This window comes from Camelus dromedarius, chromosome 4 (assembly GCF_036321535.1).
Source record: "Camelus dromedarius isolate mCamDro1 chromosome 4, mCamDro1.pat, whole genome shotgun sequence".
NCBI lineage: Eukaryota > Metazoa > Chordata > Mammalia > Artiodactyla > Camelidae > Camelus > Camelus dromedarius.
The window spans coordinates 42439453-42453181 of NC_087439.1; the positions used below are offsets into that span (position 1 = coordinate 42439453).

At 34.1% G+C, this 13729-nt stretch overlaps 1 pseudogene; it reads right to left on the reverse strand.

Annotated features, from left to right (window-relative positions):
* LOC105091105 (DNA primase small subunit-like) overlaps window positions 1–2208 on the reverse strand; it is a 36382-nt pseudogene extending 34174 nt beyond the window's left edge.
* Between the last annotated feature and the right edge of the window lie 11521 nt (window positions 2209–13729).

Sequence of the window (13729 nt, forward strand, 5' to 3'; positions counted from 1 at the left end):
TTACTTATAGATGTACAACATGATTTGATATTTGTATATATTGTGAAATGACCACCACAATAAGTCTAGTTAATCTTCATCATATGCAGTTACATTTTTTTCTTGTATGAGAACATTTAAGATTTACTCTCTTACCAACTTTCAAATATGCAATACAGTATTATTAACTATAGTCACCATACTGTATATTACATCCCCATGACTTATTTATTTTATAACTGGAAGTTTGTACCTTCTGACCATGTTCACCCACTTCGTCCACTCCCTCTGCCCCTCCCCAGTCTCTGGCAACCACCAATCTGTTCTTCTCTGTATCTATAAGCTTGTTTTTTCCCCCCAGAGTCATTCTTCCCTTTTTGTGAAGAATAGTGCAGGTTTGCAGCTGAACAGCTTTTTTAATCCTGTCCTGTAGAATCTAAGTCCAATAGACTTTCTTTATTACATCGTGTCTTGATCTTCTTCAATTCAAACTGGCAGTGTTTCTGCTTATATAGTTCCATAATCTCTTTATTAAGTGATAGTCCAGCATATCCTTGGTGTTGTCTTCTGAATATACTTTCTCACTTTTTGAAATATGGACAGGCTAAGAATTCTCCAAATCTTTAAAGTATTGTCCCTTTTTGCTTAACAATTCCTTCTTTAATTCATTTATTTGAATTTTACTATAAGCAGCTGGAGGAAACAAGCTGTTCCTTTAACATTTTGCTTAGAAATGTCCTCAGCTAAATATTCAGTTTCATCACTTGCAAGCTATACCTTCTAAAGAACACAAGAACAGAAATGTAATTCACCCAAGTTCTTTGCCACTTTATAGCAAGTATTACCTTTCCCCTGGTTTCTAATAACATGTTCCTTGTTTCCATCTGAGACCTGAAAATGGCCTTTACTGTTCATATTTCTGCCAATATTCTGCTTATGATTATGTATTTTCTAAGAAGATGGAAGATTTCTCTCCAGCTCCTTTCTTTTTTTCCCCTGAGTTCTCCAGAATCATTCATGTACCTCAAACTAAAACTCCAATGGGAAAAAAATGGACAAATGAAAGAGACAAACTGCCATAGATCAGACTTCTGCACAACTTAACAGTATACAAGGAAACTCTCTTAATTATAATCATATAAATGCAAATTAAAGCAGTGAGAAATCACTTTACTCATATTAGAAAGATTATATTTCAAAAGGATGGAACATCAAGTGTTGGTGAATGTATATGGAGTGCTTTCACTCACAGTGGAAAGTAATCTGGAAAGTAATTTTTTTCTAAATTAATTATTAATCCTACTCTATGATCATATTATCTCTATGATATGTATCATATAGAAATTCTCAGAAACATCCATACATAGATAAAGACAAGGATACTGATTGTGGTTTCGTTTATGGTGATAGAGTTAGTGGCAACTTCAGTGTCCATCACTAAGACATGTAATGAGTATTTACAAGTGGTGGATTTTTACTAAAATTCAGTATGAAATATTAAGAATAAACGAACATGTTCCAGCAACACTAAAATACCTCTAATCATAGGTTTGGATAAGAGAAGTAGAAAACGGACTGAGATTTATACCATATAGGTAAATTGGAAATATCCACAAAACACATTACGTATTTTATAATGTTATATTTAAGGGCATAGATCAAGCATGTTAGCTATGGGATGAGGGGAATAAAAACAGTGATTACAAAAGAATGGCAAAAATTAAATGAGAAAGATGACAGGCAAACATAGATTTTAGCAATGTGCTTCTTAATTCAAAAGTGTGATTAACTTCTTTCAAACTGAGCTCCACTAGAAAAACTAAGGGGGAAAAAAGGAAGAAGAAAAAAAACATAGTATTTGGTGTTTACTACTTGGAGTTCTGAATTTTTTTTACTGAATACTTTGTTTATAAAAGGAACACATTGAACATTTTAACTCACTGGGCCTGACAGGAAGAAGAGAGTTCCCGCTGATATATTTCTAAATGCAAAGTTCTTTTTCATGACTGATTCTTGTACTTTTATTGTTACTATTGTTTATTACTGCACTACTACCATTATGTCACTACAATGCATTGAAATAGTGATTAATTCTTATTTATCCTGCTTGTTGTTCCATGTGTAATTTCCAATTGAAGATTCATGTTTCTCAGTTGTACTAGAATATTCTCAGCCTTACCTCTTTGGGTATCGCTTCTCTAGTACTTCCTCATTGTCTTTCCTGTACATTCTTATGAGAGATATTTTAGATCCTGTGACTAAATCTGTCATTTAACATCTGACTCTGAACTTCTTTTTTGTGCTTTTATTCTTTACTGGCTCTTCTATGTGCATTCTTGACAGTAACAAGAAAACACTCTAAACCTTTTTTTTGACTGTGTCCCTTTTCAGCCTAAACATTCTCTTAATTTTTAAATTTCACTCATTACATTTTTAATACCTGATATTTGGAACTAGTGGTTTTTCATATTTTCCTACTCTTGTGTTGCCTGGTTTCCTTTCTTCTATGCCTTTGAGAATCTGCAGCGTACTTATTTTAAGCTCATCTTAGATATATTATTTTGTACTGTATCTGCAGTGACATTCTCCTGAATTTTGATTTTTAAAACTATTGCTATCAGAATCTTTTCCTCATTTGTTTTGGAATTTTGGTTTGCAGGCCTGTCTATGATGGCATTTGCCTCCCCTATCCCCTCTCTATGCTCCTATTTCCCTTGTCTGTAGTTTTGTGTGTCTTAATTTGGCCCTTATAGTACTGTGTATATAACCAGATCTTATATTATCAATTTATCACTTTAATCTTCTGGGGATATTGGGAAACTTCAGATTAAGTCATGGCATAGCAAGCAGCTCGGTACCTGTTCTCAGAGGGAAGATTTTTCTATTTTGTCCTCATGTCTTTAGATAAGCCTCTTTACATGTTATTTCCTTGGGAAGAGTTACAGCCTTTCTTTGCCCCCGCCTTGTAGGCCTGGATTCAAATAGTGAGCCCTGATTTAGTCTCTGCTTCTATGAGGCATTTTAAATTTCTGCTTCTCCCTGTCTACTCTGCCTGCTGCTGGAGGCAAAGGCCAGTGGATCTGAAGTTTCAGCCCTGCTTTCTGCTCTTCAAATCTGATTCCATTTTTGGTTCTATAGATGTATATCTTATTTTTGAGGATTGTTACACTTAAACCTTTTTTCTTTCCAGATTTTCTCTGTAATTGAAATTTGTTTAATATACTGAGGCTGTCTCAAAGAGTAAACTGGTCTCAGTCTTCTTTTTCATTAAAAACAAAACAAAAAATAGCTGTAAGAAAAGAGACTCCTTTAAAGTCATTTAAAAGAAATTCTTTTCTGAAATAAAGTCTTAAAATATATAACTATATTCTAACCTCTATTTAAAAATTTTTCAGAAGTGATGTTTTAAACATTATTTTCCTAAATTCATGCAAATTATTTTTAATCTGCTAGTTACTAGTCAAGAGTTTTAAAGTTTTAAATGACATAATTAATAGCCTTTTGTCTTTTGATGACATGCTAACAAAACATAATTGCAAATAGTATTGCTTAAGAGACTCATTTTAGTAGCTTAGTTGAATTTATTTTCATATATTTATTTTGTAAAAATCAAACTTTGGGATTCAATATATTTTACCTGAGTCATTATTTGGGGCCAGTCTCTTCATTGGAAAGTGCAATTTCATACCAAAACTTGTTAAAAGGTAAAATTTTGAAAGTGCACTTAAAGTAATGTAGTACTTATAATTTTGCATGAATATTTTGATGACAGAGAGAAATCTACTTTAATATTAATAAGAAACATCTACTCAAATGTGTAGTAGCTACTTGAGTGTGGGTTTTTACCATAATACTATAAAAATATTCATTTCTATGAATCATCTTTTTCAGATATCTATTTGTCATAAAGGTATTTATTTACTCATTTGTGCCTCATATGTTTAGAAAATACTAAGTACATATTTTTTTCAACAAATAAGTTGCCAACTTAATTTTCTTAAAATATAACAATGTTGAAATTAAAGAGATTGAAAATATATCATTTTACTCCCTATAAGGCAGAAGTAAAATAAATTTCTGTATTAAATTACTGCATTTGAGTGATTTTAGTCTTCTTTTATTCTTGAGCAATTAGCTAGTTTTGACTTCATATGTCCTTTAATCCCAACTTCATTCACTTTAATAATTTAACAAGTTTATAATTACAAATATTTGAAGCCATCTTCAGTAGTCTTTAGCTTAGTTTTTTTAATCTACCATTACACTGGAAGAACAGCTCAGTCAAAAACTGGATACATGAAAACAAACCTGACCAAATTTACATAAATTAAGTATGAAAAGAACATGGATTCTGGAGTCAGAGAGAGCTGAATTTGTATTCTGGCTTCACCACTTAGTGCTTCTGTGACCTTAGGAAAGTAATTTAAGTCTCAGTTTCATCATCTGTGAAATGCTGGAAACAGCACATAACTCCCAGGTTTGTTGGAGGATAAAATGAGATAATGTAAAACCATTGGCCCAACACCTGTCCCTTATCAGGGACTCTGTCAGTGATGGTTCTCTCAAATATGAGAGTCCTAAATTATTGATTCCTTGGAACCAAAGTATCTAAACAAACTAATGTCTTAAAATATATATATATATATAATATATATAGTTTTTTTTAAAATCAGTAACCATTTTTTGAATACTTATTTTGAGGTGTGTAGTGTCCTATTTGTTGGCAGTGCAAACATGAGCTTGCATTCTACTCTGGTGAGGAAGAACATTTATAATTATCCTAATTTTCCTAATTTCAAATGGAATTTAGTTAGAGGAGCAAGAACCTAGATCTATAAAATAATCAGACACTAAGAAAGCCATTATTCCTATTTCCTGTGCTCTGTTTCTCTTTTTGAGTCATATTTTCTCTCATCCCTTCTTCTTTTTGTGAGTCAGCTTCTTTCATCTTTCTTTTTGCATATAAGATTTCTTTGTTCAAGTTGCTCCTGGTAGCTCAGTGACAGTCACATAAGACTCTTTCAGTACAGAGACTGCATCTTTTAATCTCTCTGGGTAAAGACTCCATATTCTTTGGAGACACATTCCAATTGACCCAGTTTTGGTTGACTGTCCACCTAGTCCAGTTGGCTGTGGCAGGTGGAAAGGTCATGGAGTAGGCTGCTTACTCCAAAGAAGCTGAGAGAAGCCAGGATCTAAGGGTGTGGTCTGTAGAGACTGGAATAGGTTAGTTTCTATTCACTGGTAAATATTCTTAAGAGAAGGTATTTCTAAAAAAAAAAAAAAAAAGCTTTAAAAAAAAGCTGGCATAGGCTGACTGAAATAAGATCACCATATCATATCTGACTTCATCTAAATTTTCCCACATCAAGATACCTTACTACAATGCAGTGACAAAAAATATTTATGAGAGTTGAAGAAACTGTTATATGAAACCAAGAATCCCCTGGCTTTTGGTATCTTGATAAAATGTTATAATTGTATAAAATTTCTTAGACACCTTTATAACCTGTATTTATTTGTGAGCTCATTTGCTTCAATCACCTTGCTGATGTGAACAAGGACACAAAACATTTTAGCTTCATTCTACTCCATTGATACAAATTGTTCCCCAAACCCCAGTCAGATAAAATCTATTGATCTAAAAGATGAATAGGTGAGGCTCTGTGTGTATGTATATTTAAATATACATGTTTTTTCAACAGTATTTGAAAAAGGATTTATGGTAGCTCATTCAATATTGCATCAAAAATATTGCTTTACTAGAAGAGTGATTCAAACACCATGCCCTACTAGAAGTGGCTAAGGGGCATCTCTCTACATTATACACAAAAAAATCAATAGTATTATCTGGGATTTACATATAGGAAAAAAGAATTTGTGACATATAAGGACAAAGAGTAAGTCAGACAGAAGTAGAAACATAATTTGGATTTTTAACACCAATTCTTAACACTAATTCTGTAGTGAGGACAGTGAAATGGGGATGCTAAAGGGGATGGAAGAAACATTACTTTAAATCTAGGGAGTTAGAGTATATTACACTGCTGAGCTTAAAGAATTGGACTGCTTCTAGGGCCATGTCATATTTGTGATTTTCCAAGGTGGATGAAAATCTGGGCCTAACAAAACAGTCTTGCTGAAACGGTGTAGACACTATTCCAAAAAGCAGAAAGTGATACAGAATAACAGAGCAATGGTTGCTGACTATTTTTTATACCTTCATTGTTGATTTATTGGACTTAGTTTCTATGGCTTGGGAGAATTAATTTTATTGGTGTTCCCTGTTAATGTTTTTCCTTCTATTTTTAGTGCATTATTTGTACACAACATCACAGGATAACAGTTTGCAAATAGGGTGTTAAAAAGCATAGAGAACTTAATTTGATTTACTGTTGAGATTTATTACCTTGAAAAAAGAGACATAGGAAAGAACTTTATTGTACAACAAATTGAATGAGACTGAAGGTTGAGCTGTTAGAATATAAATTAATTGATTAATATACAATCTTATTGTAACAAACATTATGATGCTATTTATGTTCATCTCCCTTAAAAATAGATAATTTCTGCTTGAGTATGGTGCCTACAAATTGAAAATACAGTAAAAACATTGTTATACTTTTTCATAAATAAGAATAAATTTTGTTCCTCATATTTAAAAGAATATTTCACTTGTAAGGACTGAACTGTGGCTTTGACAGGCAGTCAAATTAAACTCATATCACTGAGACAGAATGATCTTCCCATCCATTCATAATTGTGACATCTAGTTTTACTCCTCACTATATATAAAGTGTGGGCATCTAATTCAGCTTTCTAGAAAGTTAAATTTAACAATATTTATGTTGTTTTATATGTGACTTTGAGTATTTCACTTAAAATGTATAAATTTGCTATTATCCTATACTCAAAATCTTAGGCATAATTCACGAGAGTTAAAACTTAAAATGAGGTACACAAAGAGCAATGCAAGTGAGTTTTAAGTTATCTTTCAATTAGATTTAAGCTGAAGCTCTTTGACCACACTTCAACTGGTGCTATATTGTTATTTTTAAGACATTACTGGAATTTGCTCTATTTGAAAATATGAAGACTTTCTGCTAAAATTTGAAACGAGCAAAGGCCATGCAGAAAAATTATCTTTTTACTGCAGGACTGCTATACACTTAAGGGCTATTAATTTTAAATGGGTATAAAACAGTATGACAACTATTATATTTATAAAACATTAAGCCTGATTCCTTTCCAAAAGGGTTTCACCAGTTGCCTGTTTCTGAGATTTTAAATGTAAATTATTCAATAGCTTGTTATTTTTTGTATTTTTTTTTGATTATATACTATAAATATGGATGGTTTCAAAATAAAACAAACTCACAGTGGACTATGGCCTCCGACCAAGATAGAGTGGATTAACAGGATTTATACTTTCATATGACAACAACAAATATGAAAATATATATATATATATTTATTTCAATTATAAGATACTAGGCAATACAGGACAGTGATCTCTGAGCCCTGAGAGAGCCTTGAGAGAGAGGGAGGAAAAAAATTTAGGCCTTAGCTCATTGCCTGAGACTTTCCAGGATGCAGCAGAGGAAGGGGGAACCCATGGAGGAGACTACTGAACTTCTTGAATTGAGAAGATGGAGCTCAGTACCTAGGAAGGCCAAGGTGTTGATACGTCACAAGCCATAGTTCTGAAGAGGGAGGAGCTACACAGAGTACCTTGGAGATTTTCAGAGGGCCTCATTCAGGTGTTAAGTAAGTAGAAACTACCTGAGGCCAGGAAAAGATTCATCTGAAGAGAGCAGAGGGAACAATCTAGAAAGCTCACACAGGGCCTGGAAAAGTTGGTCTTCCTACTATCCAAAAACCTTATTGTCTAGGTCATTGAGTATGGCCTTAGGAGCAGGATATTGCTTAAACAGTAAGGAAAAATTACCCTAGATTAATTCTTCTTTGCTCCCAGATAAGACATTTTAAAGGTATGTCTTGAAAAGATTAGAATTCCTAAGAATTTTCTGGAAAAACTCAAGAATATATAGGGGAATACAAGTATATAGAGTATCCAAAAAGATAAAATTTGTCTGGCATCCAGTTAAAAATTACCAGGCCTGTGAAAGAAAACACAACTATGACTCATAATGAAGACAAACAAACAAACAAACAAACAAACAAAACATACCCAGAACTAACAAATGATAGAAACTGTAACAAGCATATTACAAAGATTATTAGAACTACATTCCATATGTTCAATAAGCTGGAAAAAATTGAGTAAGTGAAGTAGTGATATAGAATATGTAAAAAGGCACCTAAGAAAATTTCTGGAAGTGAAAAAAAAAATTCTTATGTGAAAAATACAATAGAAACTATCCAAAATGAAAATCAAAGAAAAAAATGACTTCAAAACCATGAACAAAGGAGCAAATAGCTGTGGGACAAATTTGGGACTTAATATATGCAATTGAATCTCAAAGCAGAGAAGTGAGTAGAAAACATATTTGAAACATAATGGTCAAGAGTTTTCTAAATTTGGTAATAATTTTAAACCAACAAATCCAAGAAACTCAACCTAATTGAAGTACAAGAAAGCTTAAGAAAAGTATACCAAATATTTATACAATGGAATACTACTCAGCCATAAAAACTGACAACATAACGCCATTTGCAGCAACATGGATGCTCCTGGAGAATGCCATTCTAAGTGAAGTAAGCCAGAAAGAGAAAGAAAAATACCATATGAGGTTGCTCATATGTGGAATCTAAAAAAAAACAAAAACAAAAACAAACAAACCATAAATACAAAACAGAAACAGACTCGTAGACATAGAATACAAACTTGTGGTTGCCAAGGGGGCGGAGGGTGGGAAGGGATAGACGGGATTTCAAAATTGTAGAATAGATAAACAAGATTATACTGTATAGCACAGGGAAATATACACAAGATCTTATGGTAGCTCACAGAGAAAAAAATGTGACAATGAATATATATATGTTCATGTATAACTGAAAAATTGTGCTCTACACTGGAATTTGACACAACATTGTAAAATGATTATAAATCAGTAAAAAATGTTATATTGTTGTTCAAAAAAAAGAAAATTATGCTAAGACACATTATAATCAGTGTCCAATATTACTCTGGATTATTAAATCATCTATTGGGATAGTTCAATGCCATCTTGGTCAAGGGAAAAATATCTTTTAAATCATGATTCCTATGTTAGTCCTTCAATTCAGTTCAGAAAGTTTTCAAGAAGACTGTTGGGTAATGAGTAGTTCAAAAATAAAGGGTCAGTGGGGATTCCTCATTTTGGCACATGCTGTCATTTTTTTCCACTTAACTTGTTAGCACTTACAATGGAAAGACTTCTTTTCACTTTCTACTTCAAGAACTCTGATCGACAATTGCTTTCCCATCCTAATCTCTCCTACCCTTTTCCAGCTCTGTTTTTATCCTAATTTTTTTTAAATTGAAGTATAGTTGATTTAAATGCTGTGTTAGTTTCAGGTAACAGCAAAGTGATTCTGTTATGTGTGTGTGTGTATATGCATATACATATATATATATTGTTTTTCATATTATTTTCCTTATTAAAGGTTATTACAAGATATTGAATTTAGTTCTGTGTGCTATACAGTAGGACCTTGTTGTTTATTTTATATATAGTAATTTGTATTTGCTAATCCCAAACTCCTAATTTATCCCTCCCCTCCTTTCCCTTTTGGTAATTATAAGTTTGTTTTCAACGTCTGTGAGTCTGTTTAAGCTTTGTAAATAAGTTCCTTTATATCTTTTTTTTAAGATTTCTCTTATAAGTGATATATGATTTTTTTTTCTGTCTAATTTACTTCACTTGGTACAATAATCTCGATCCATCCATGTTACTGCAAATAGCGTTATTTCATGTGTTTTTATGGTTGAGTTGTATTCCATTTTATATATATATGTGTGTGTGTGTGTGTGTGTGTGTGTGTGTGTGTATATACACCATATATTCTTTATGCACTTATCTGTCAGTGGACATTTAGATTGCTTCCATGTCCTGGCTGTTGTAAATAACCCCTCTTCCCACTGGTTTGTTCTAACTTGGAGTGGGTTCATTTTATTTGGGACCCTCTGTGCTTCCTGTACCTGGATATCTGTTTCCTTCTTTCAATTTTGGAAGTTTTCAGCCATAATTTCTTCAAATACATTTTCAATTCCCTTTTCTCTTTCTTCTCCTTCTGGGATCCCTACTATGAATAGGTTGGCTCACTTTATATTATCCCATAGGTCTTGTATATTGCTTTCATTTTTTTAAAGAATGTGTCTTTCTCTCTGCTCTTCTGATTGGGTGATTTTCTTTATTTTATCTTCCAGAAAACTTATTTGTTCTTCTGTGCTATTTAGTTTGCTATTTACTTCCTTTAGCTTGGCTTTCATCTCAGCAAATGAGTTTTCTGAGTTTAATTGGCTCCTCTTTATAGTTTCTGTTTACTTGTTTACAATGATCTGCATTTCTATCAATAGCCTTTCTTAATTCCTTCAGTATTTTTTCTTGAACTCTTCATTGAACTGACTATCTGGTAGATTGGAGAGGTCTGTTTCATTGTTCTTTCAGGGCATTTCTCTTGTTCTTTTAATTGAGAATGGTTCCTCTTCTTTATTTTACTTATATTTCTCTGAATCTATGAATTTAGGAGTTAACAATTGTCTACTGTGAACTTGAAGGGCTGTTTTTATGTGGGAGTGTCCCTGTGTAGCCTATGTGAGTCTAATATTTTTGGTGCAAGGGCTGTTTTCAATATGGATGCCTGCCACATCCCTCCTCTGTGTGTGCCGGCTGTTATCTACTTGATAAGGGGTTGAATTAGTGTTGTGGTGACCAGGGCCTGCACTGGATATTGAGCAAGCTCTCCTTTTTGCTCTGTAGTTGTCATAGCCCTTTTGGGGGCCAGGTCTGCTCCCCATTTGTTGGAGTAGAAGCCCCCAGATCTGTTTCTGAGCTGCAGCATGAGGTAGATGGAACTGGAACACTTCTGCTGGGAAAGAAGCCACTGAGTATTTCTCTGCAGAAGCTGTCTCGTGGAAAGTGTGCTCTGTGGTGTCCCATGTCACCATAATGCTAGCTCACAAAGTACACTATTGTTGACACTACCCTCAGTCCTGCCTTAGCAATGGGAATACAGGCAATCAGCCCAGATGTCCCTCATGTGCTGTGCTCACAAACCCAGCATAGATCTACTGGCATGGATCCACTGAAGTCAGGCACCTGGACCTGCCCATGGGAGCTATGGAGTCAGCCCAGACCTCAGCCCTGCCTCTGAAAAGCCCCTAGCTGCTTCGCCAGACTGGCACAAGCCATGAGAGCACCAGTACTCTGCTCAGATGTTTTGCATAGACTGAGCTTACAACAGTGCCAGTGGCAAAAATCTGCCAAGCCCCTGGGACATCTGAGTGAATTTCAGCCTCATATCTGCCTGTGGGCAATCTGCTAGAGCTTGCATGCTTCCAGAGCTTGGAGAGGTGGAGCTGCACCCACTGTGAGCAAGCCGAGAATGAGGCTATCATGGTGAAGTCCTGCCCTTCCCGTCACACACATGCATTAACAAGGAACTCTTATGGCAGACCAGGCTCCCTCTTGCCCATGCTCCCAGTTTGGCCCAGGCCACACTCCAGCCCCTTCGGGCTATCTCTGCATACCAGCCCCAGTCTTCTCCCCATATCTGTCCGCTGAAGCCCGAATTTCAGCACCCAGCCCCTGCCTGCACCAGCAGACGTGTGTCTCAGGCTGGGGAGTTCAAGGTGGTAGCCAGGACTGTCTCTGCTGGTCTTTCTCTGTTCTGCCTGCTACAAGCTGGCTGCTGCATTCTCCTCTGAGCCTCTGAAGCTCCCTATCTATTTCAGCTGATCTCCCAGCCATTGAAGGGGGTTCTGAGAGTGAGGAAACCTTTCCTTTTTCACAGTTCCCTCCCAATGGCACAGGTTCCATCCTGATTCTTCTTATTATTATTATTTATCTTACCTGGTTATGAGGTGATCTTTCTTGTAGTTTTGATTGTGTGAGATCTACTGCCAGATTTCAGCAGGTATTCTGTGAGAATTGTTCCATATATAGATGTATTTATTATGTATTTGTGGGAGGAGGTCAGCTCCACATCCTTCTATTCCACCATCTTGATATCTGGCCCACTTATCTTAAATTTTGAAATGGAAAAACAAACTCTGCAAGCACAGACTTTATCTGTCAGTCTCTCATGGCTGACAGGGTTTCTAAGAGTATGTAAAGAACACAAGAGTAAGAAATTATGGTTAAAATAAACACTAATTATTTGAAATATAATTGTGCTCAAGTGATTAAGATGGAGATGTCAGATATAGATTTGGGTGCTGATTAGGGGCTGTATACTTAGACCAGATCATATCATCCAATGATTATTTGCTAGATTTTTCTGATCTGTCTCTCGTTTGTTATCTTTCTCTCTGCTCTAAATCTATCATCTCATGGTAGTCTTTTTGAAAGTATCAGTAGAAAGCAAAATTTATGTTTTGATAACAATATTTTATTTTGGTAACTGTAACTAGGATACCTATGCAGCAAAAAAGTAGAGGTTAGTGAAATATTTTTAGTATAGTTGGCAACGTCTGAGTGAACTACTACATTTGCCTAAGGAGATTTTGCTTAATAAAGAACTGTTGCAAATTAGAGCTAATTACCATCATATTCATTTTCATAGATAATAAAGGACAAAAGGGATACAACTAACGACATTTTCATCTCTTTTATGGAGAAAGGTGTGACTTTTAGTAGATTAAATTAATACATAAATTAAACAGACAAAAAAAACCAGGATTTGATTTTCAGAACCTTGACCTAGGATTTCAGAATTGTTTGATCCTAGAAAATACAAAGAATATGTTTGGTAGGGGAATAGATACTTGATCAAAAAAGTCTGAAATTGAATTTAAAAAGATAGATCACATGGTCATTTCCAAATAATAACACAATTCAAATCCATAATAAATTAAAAAAATAAAATCTAGGTGTTTCAAATTCAAGAGATTTTAACTCATAAAAGGAAAAGTGTCTGTGGCTACATGTAGGGCTTTTTGATGTGCTCAGATTTTAAGTATGCACTTATAAATGATGTAAGAAATATTACATAATCATAATAAAATTAAAATATCCTGCAAGAATAGAGTGAGAAGCTATAGATCTTACAGAAGATGTTAAGAAATGATGAATGCTTTTCAGACTATATTTAGGACAAGAACAAGAAAGAATTCCTATTTGTAATAAATTATCAAATAAGATAAGGAAAGAGAGGGAGAGAAAGAAAGATAGACAGAGGCAAAAAATACTCAACTACTACATTTTATTTTTTGTTATTTGCTTTTCTTAGTAGGAAATGTATAAAAATTATTAAGATAATTACATTAAAGAACACTGAAAAATACTAGACATTGAAGATGTGAATGTAAGATCCCTGTTGGTTCTTTTTGATATAACAGACATTGGGCAATATACTACAAGATTGAATACTGGTTAATGTTGACATTTTTTAAAACAGGAGAAAGTAGACTGAAGATCATGACTTCAGTTGTTGGTAATCCATGTGAATGAGTTATTAAAATTAATTACTTTTAAGTTATTTAGTAGAAAATTTAATCTCTGACTTTATTAAGAACATTTCTCTGGGAGATATATTCCCTTTTTTGATTTGTTTAATATCACTATAACAGGAAGCCAAAATATGA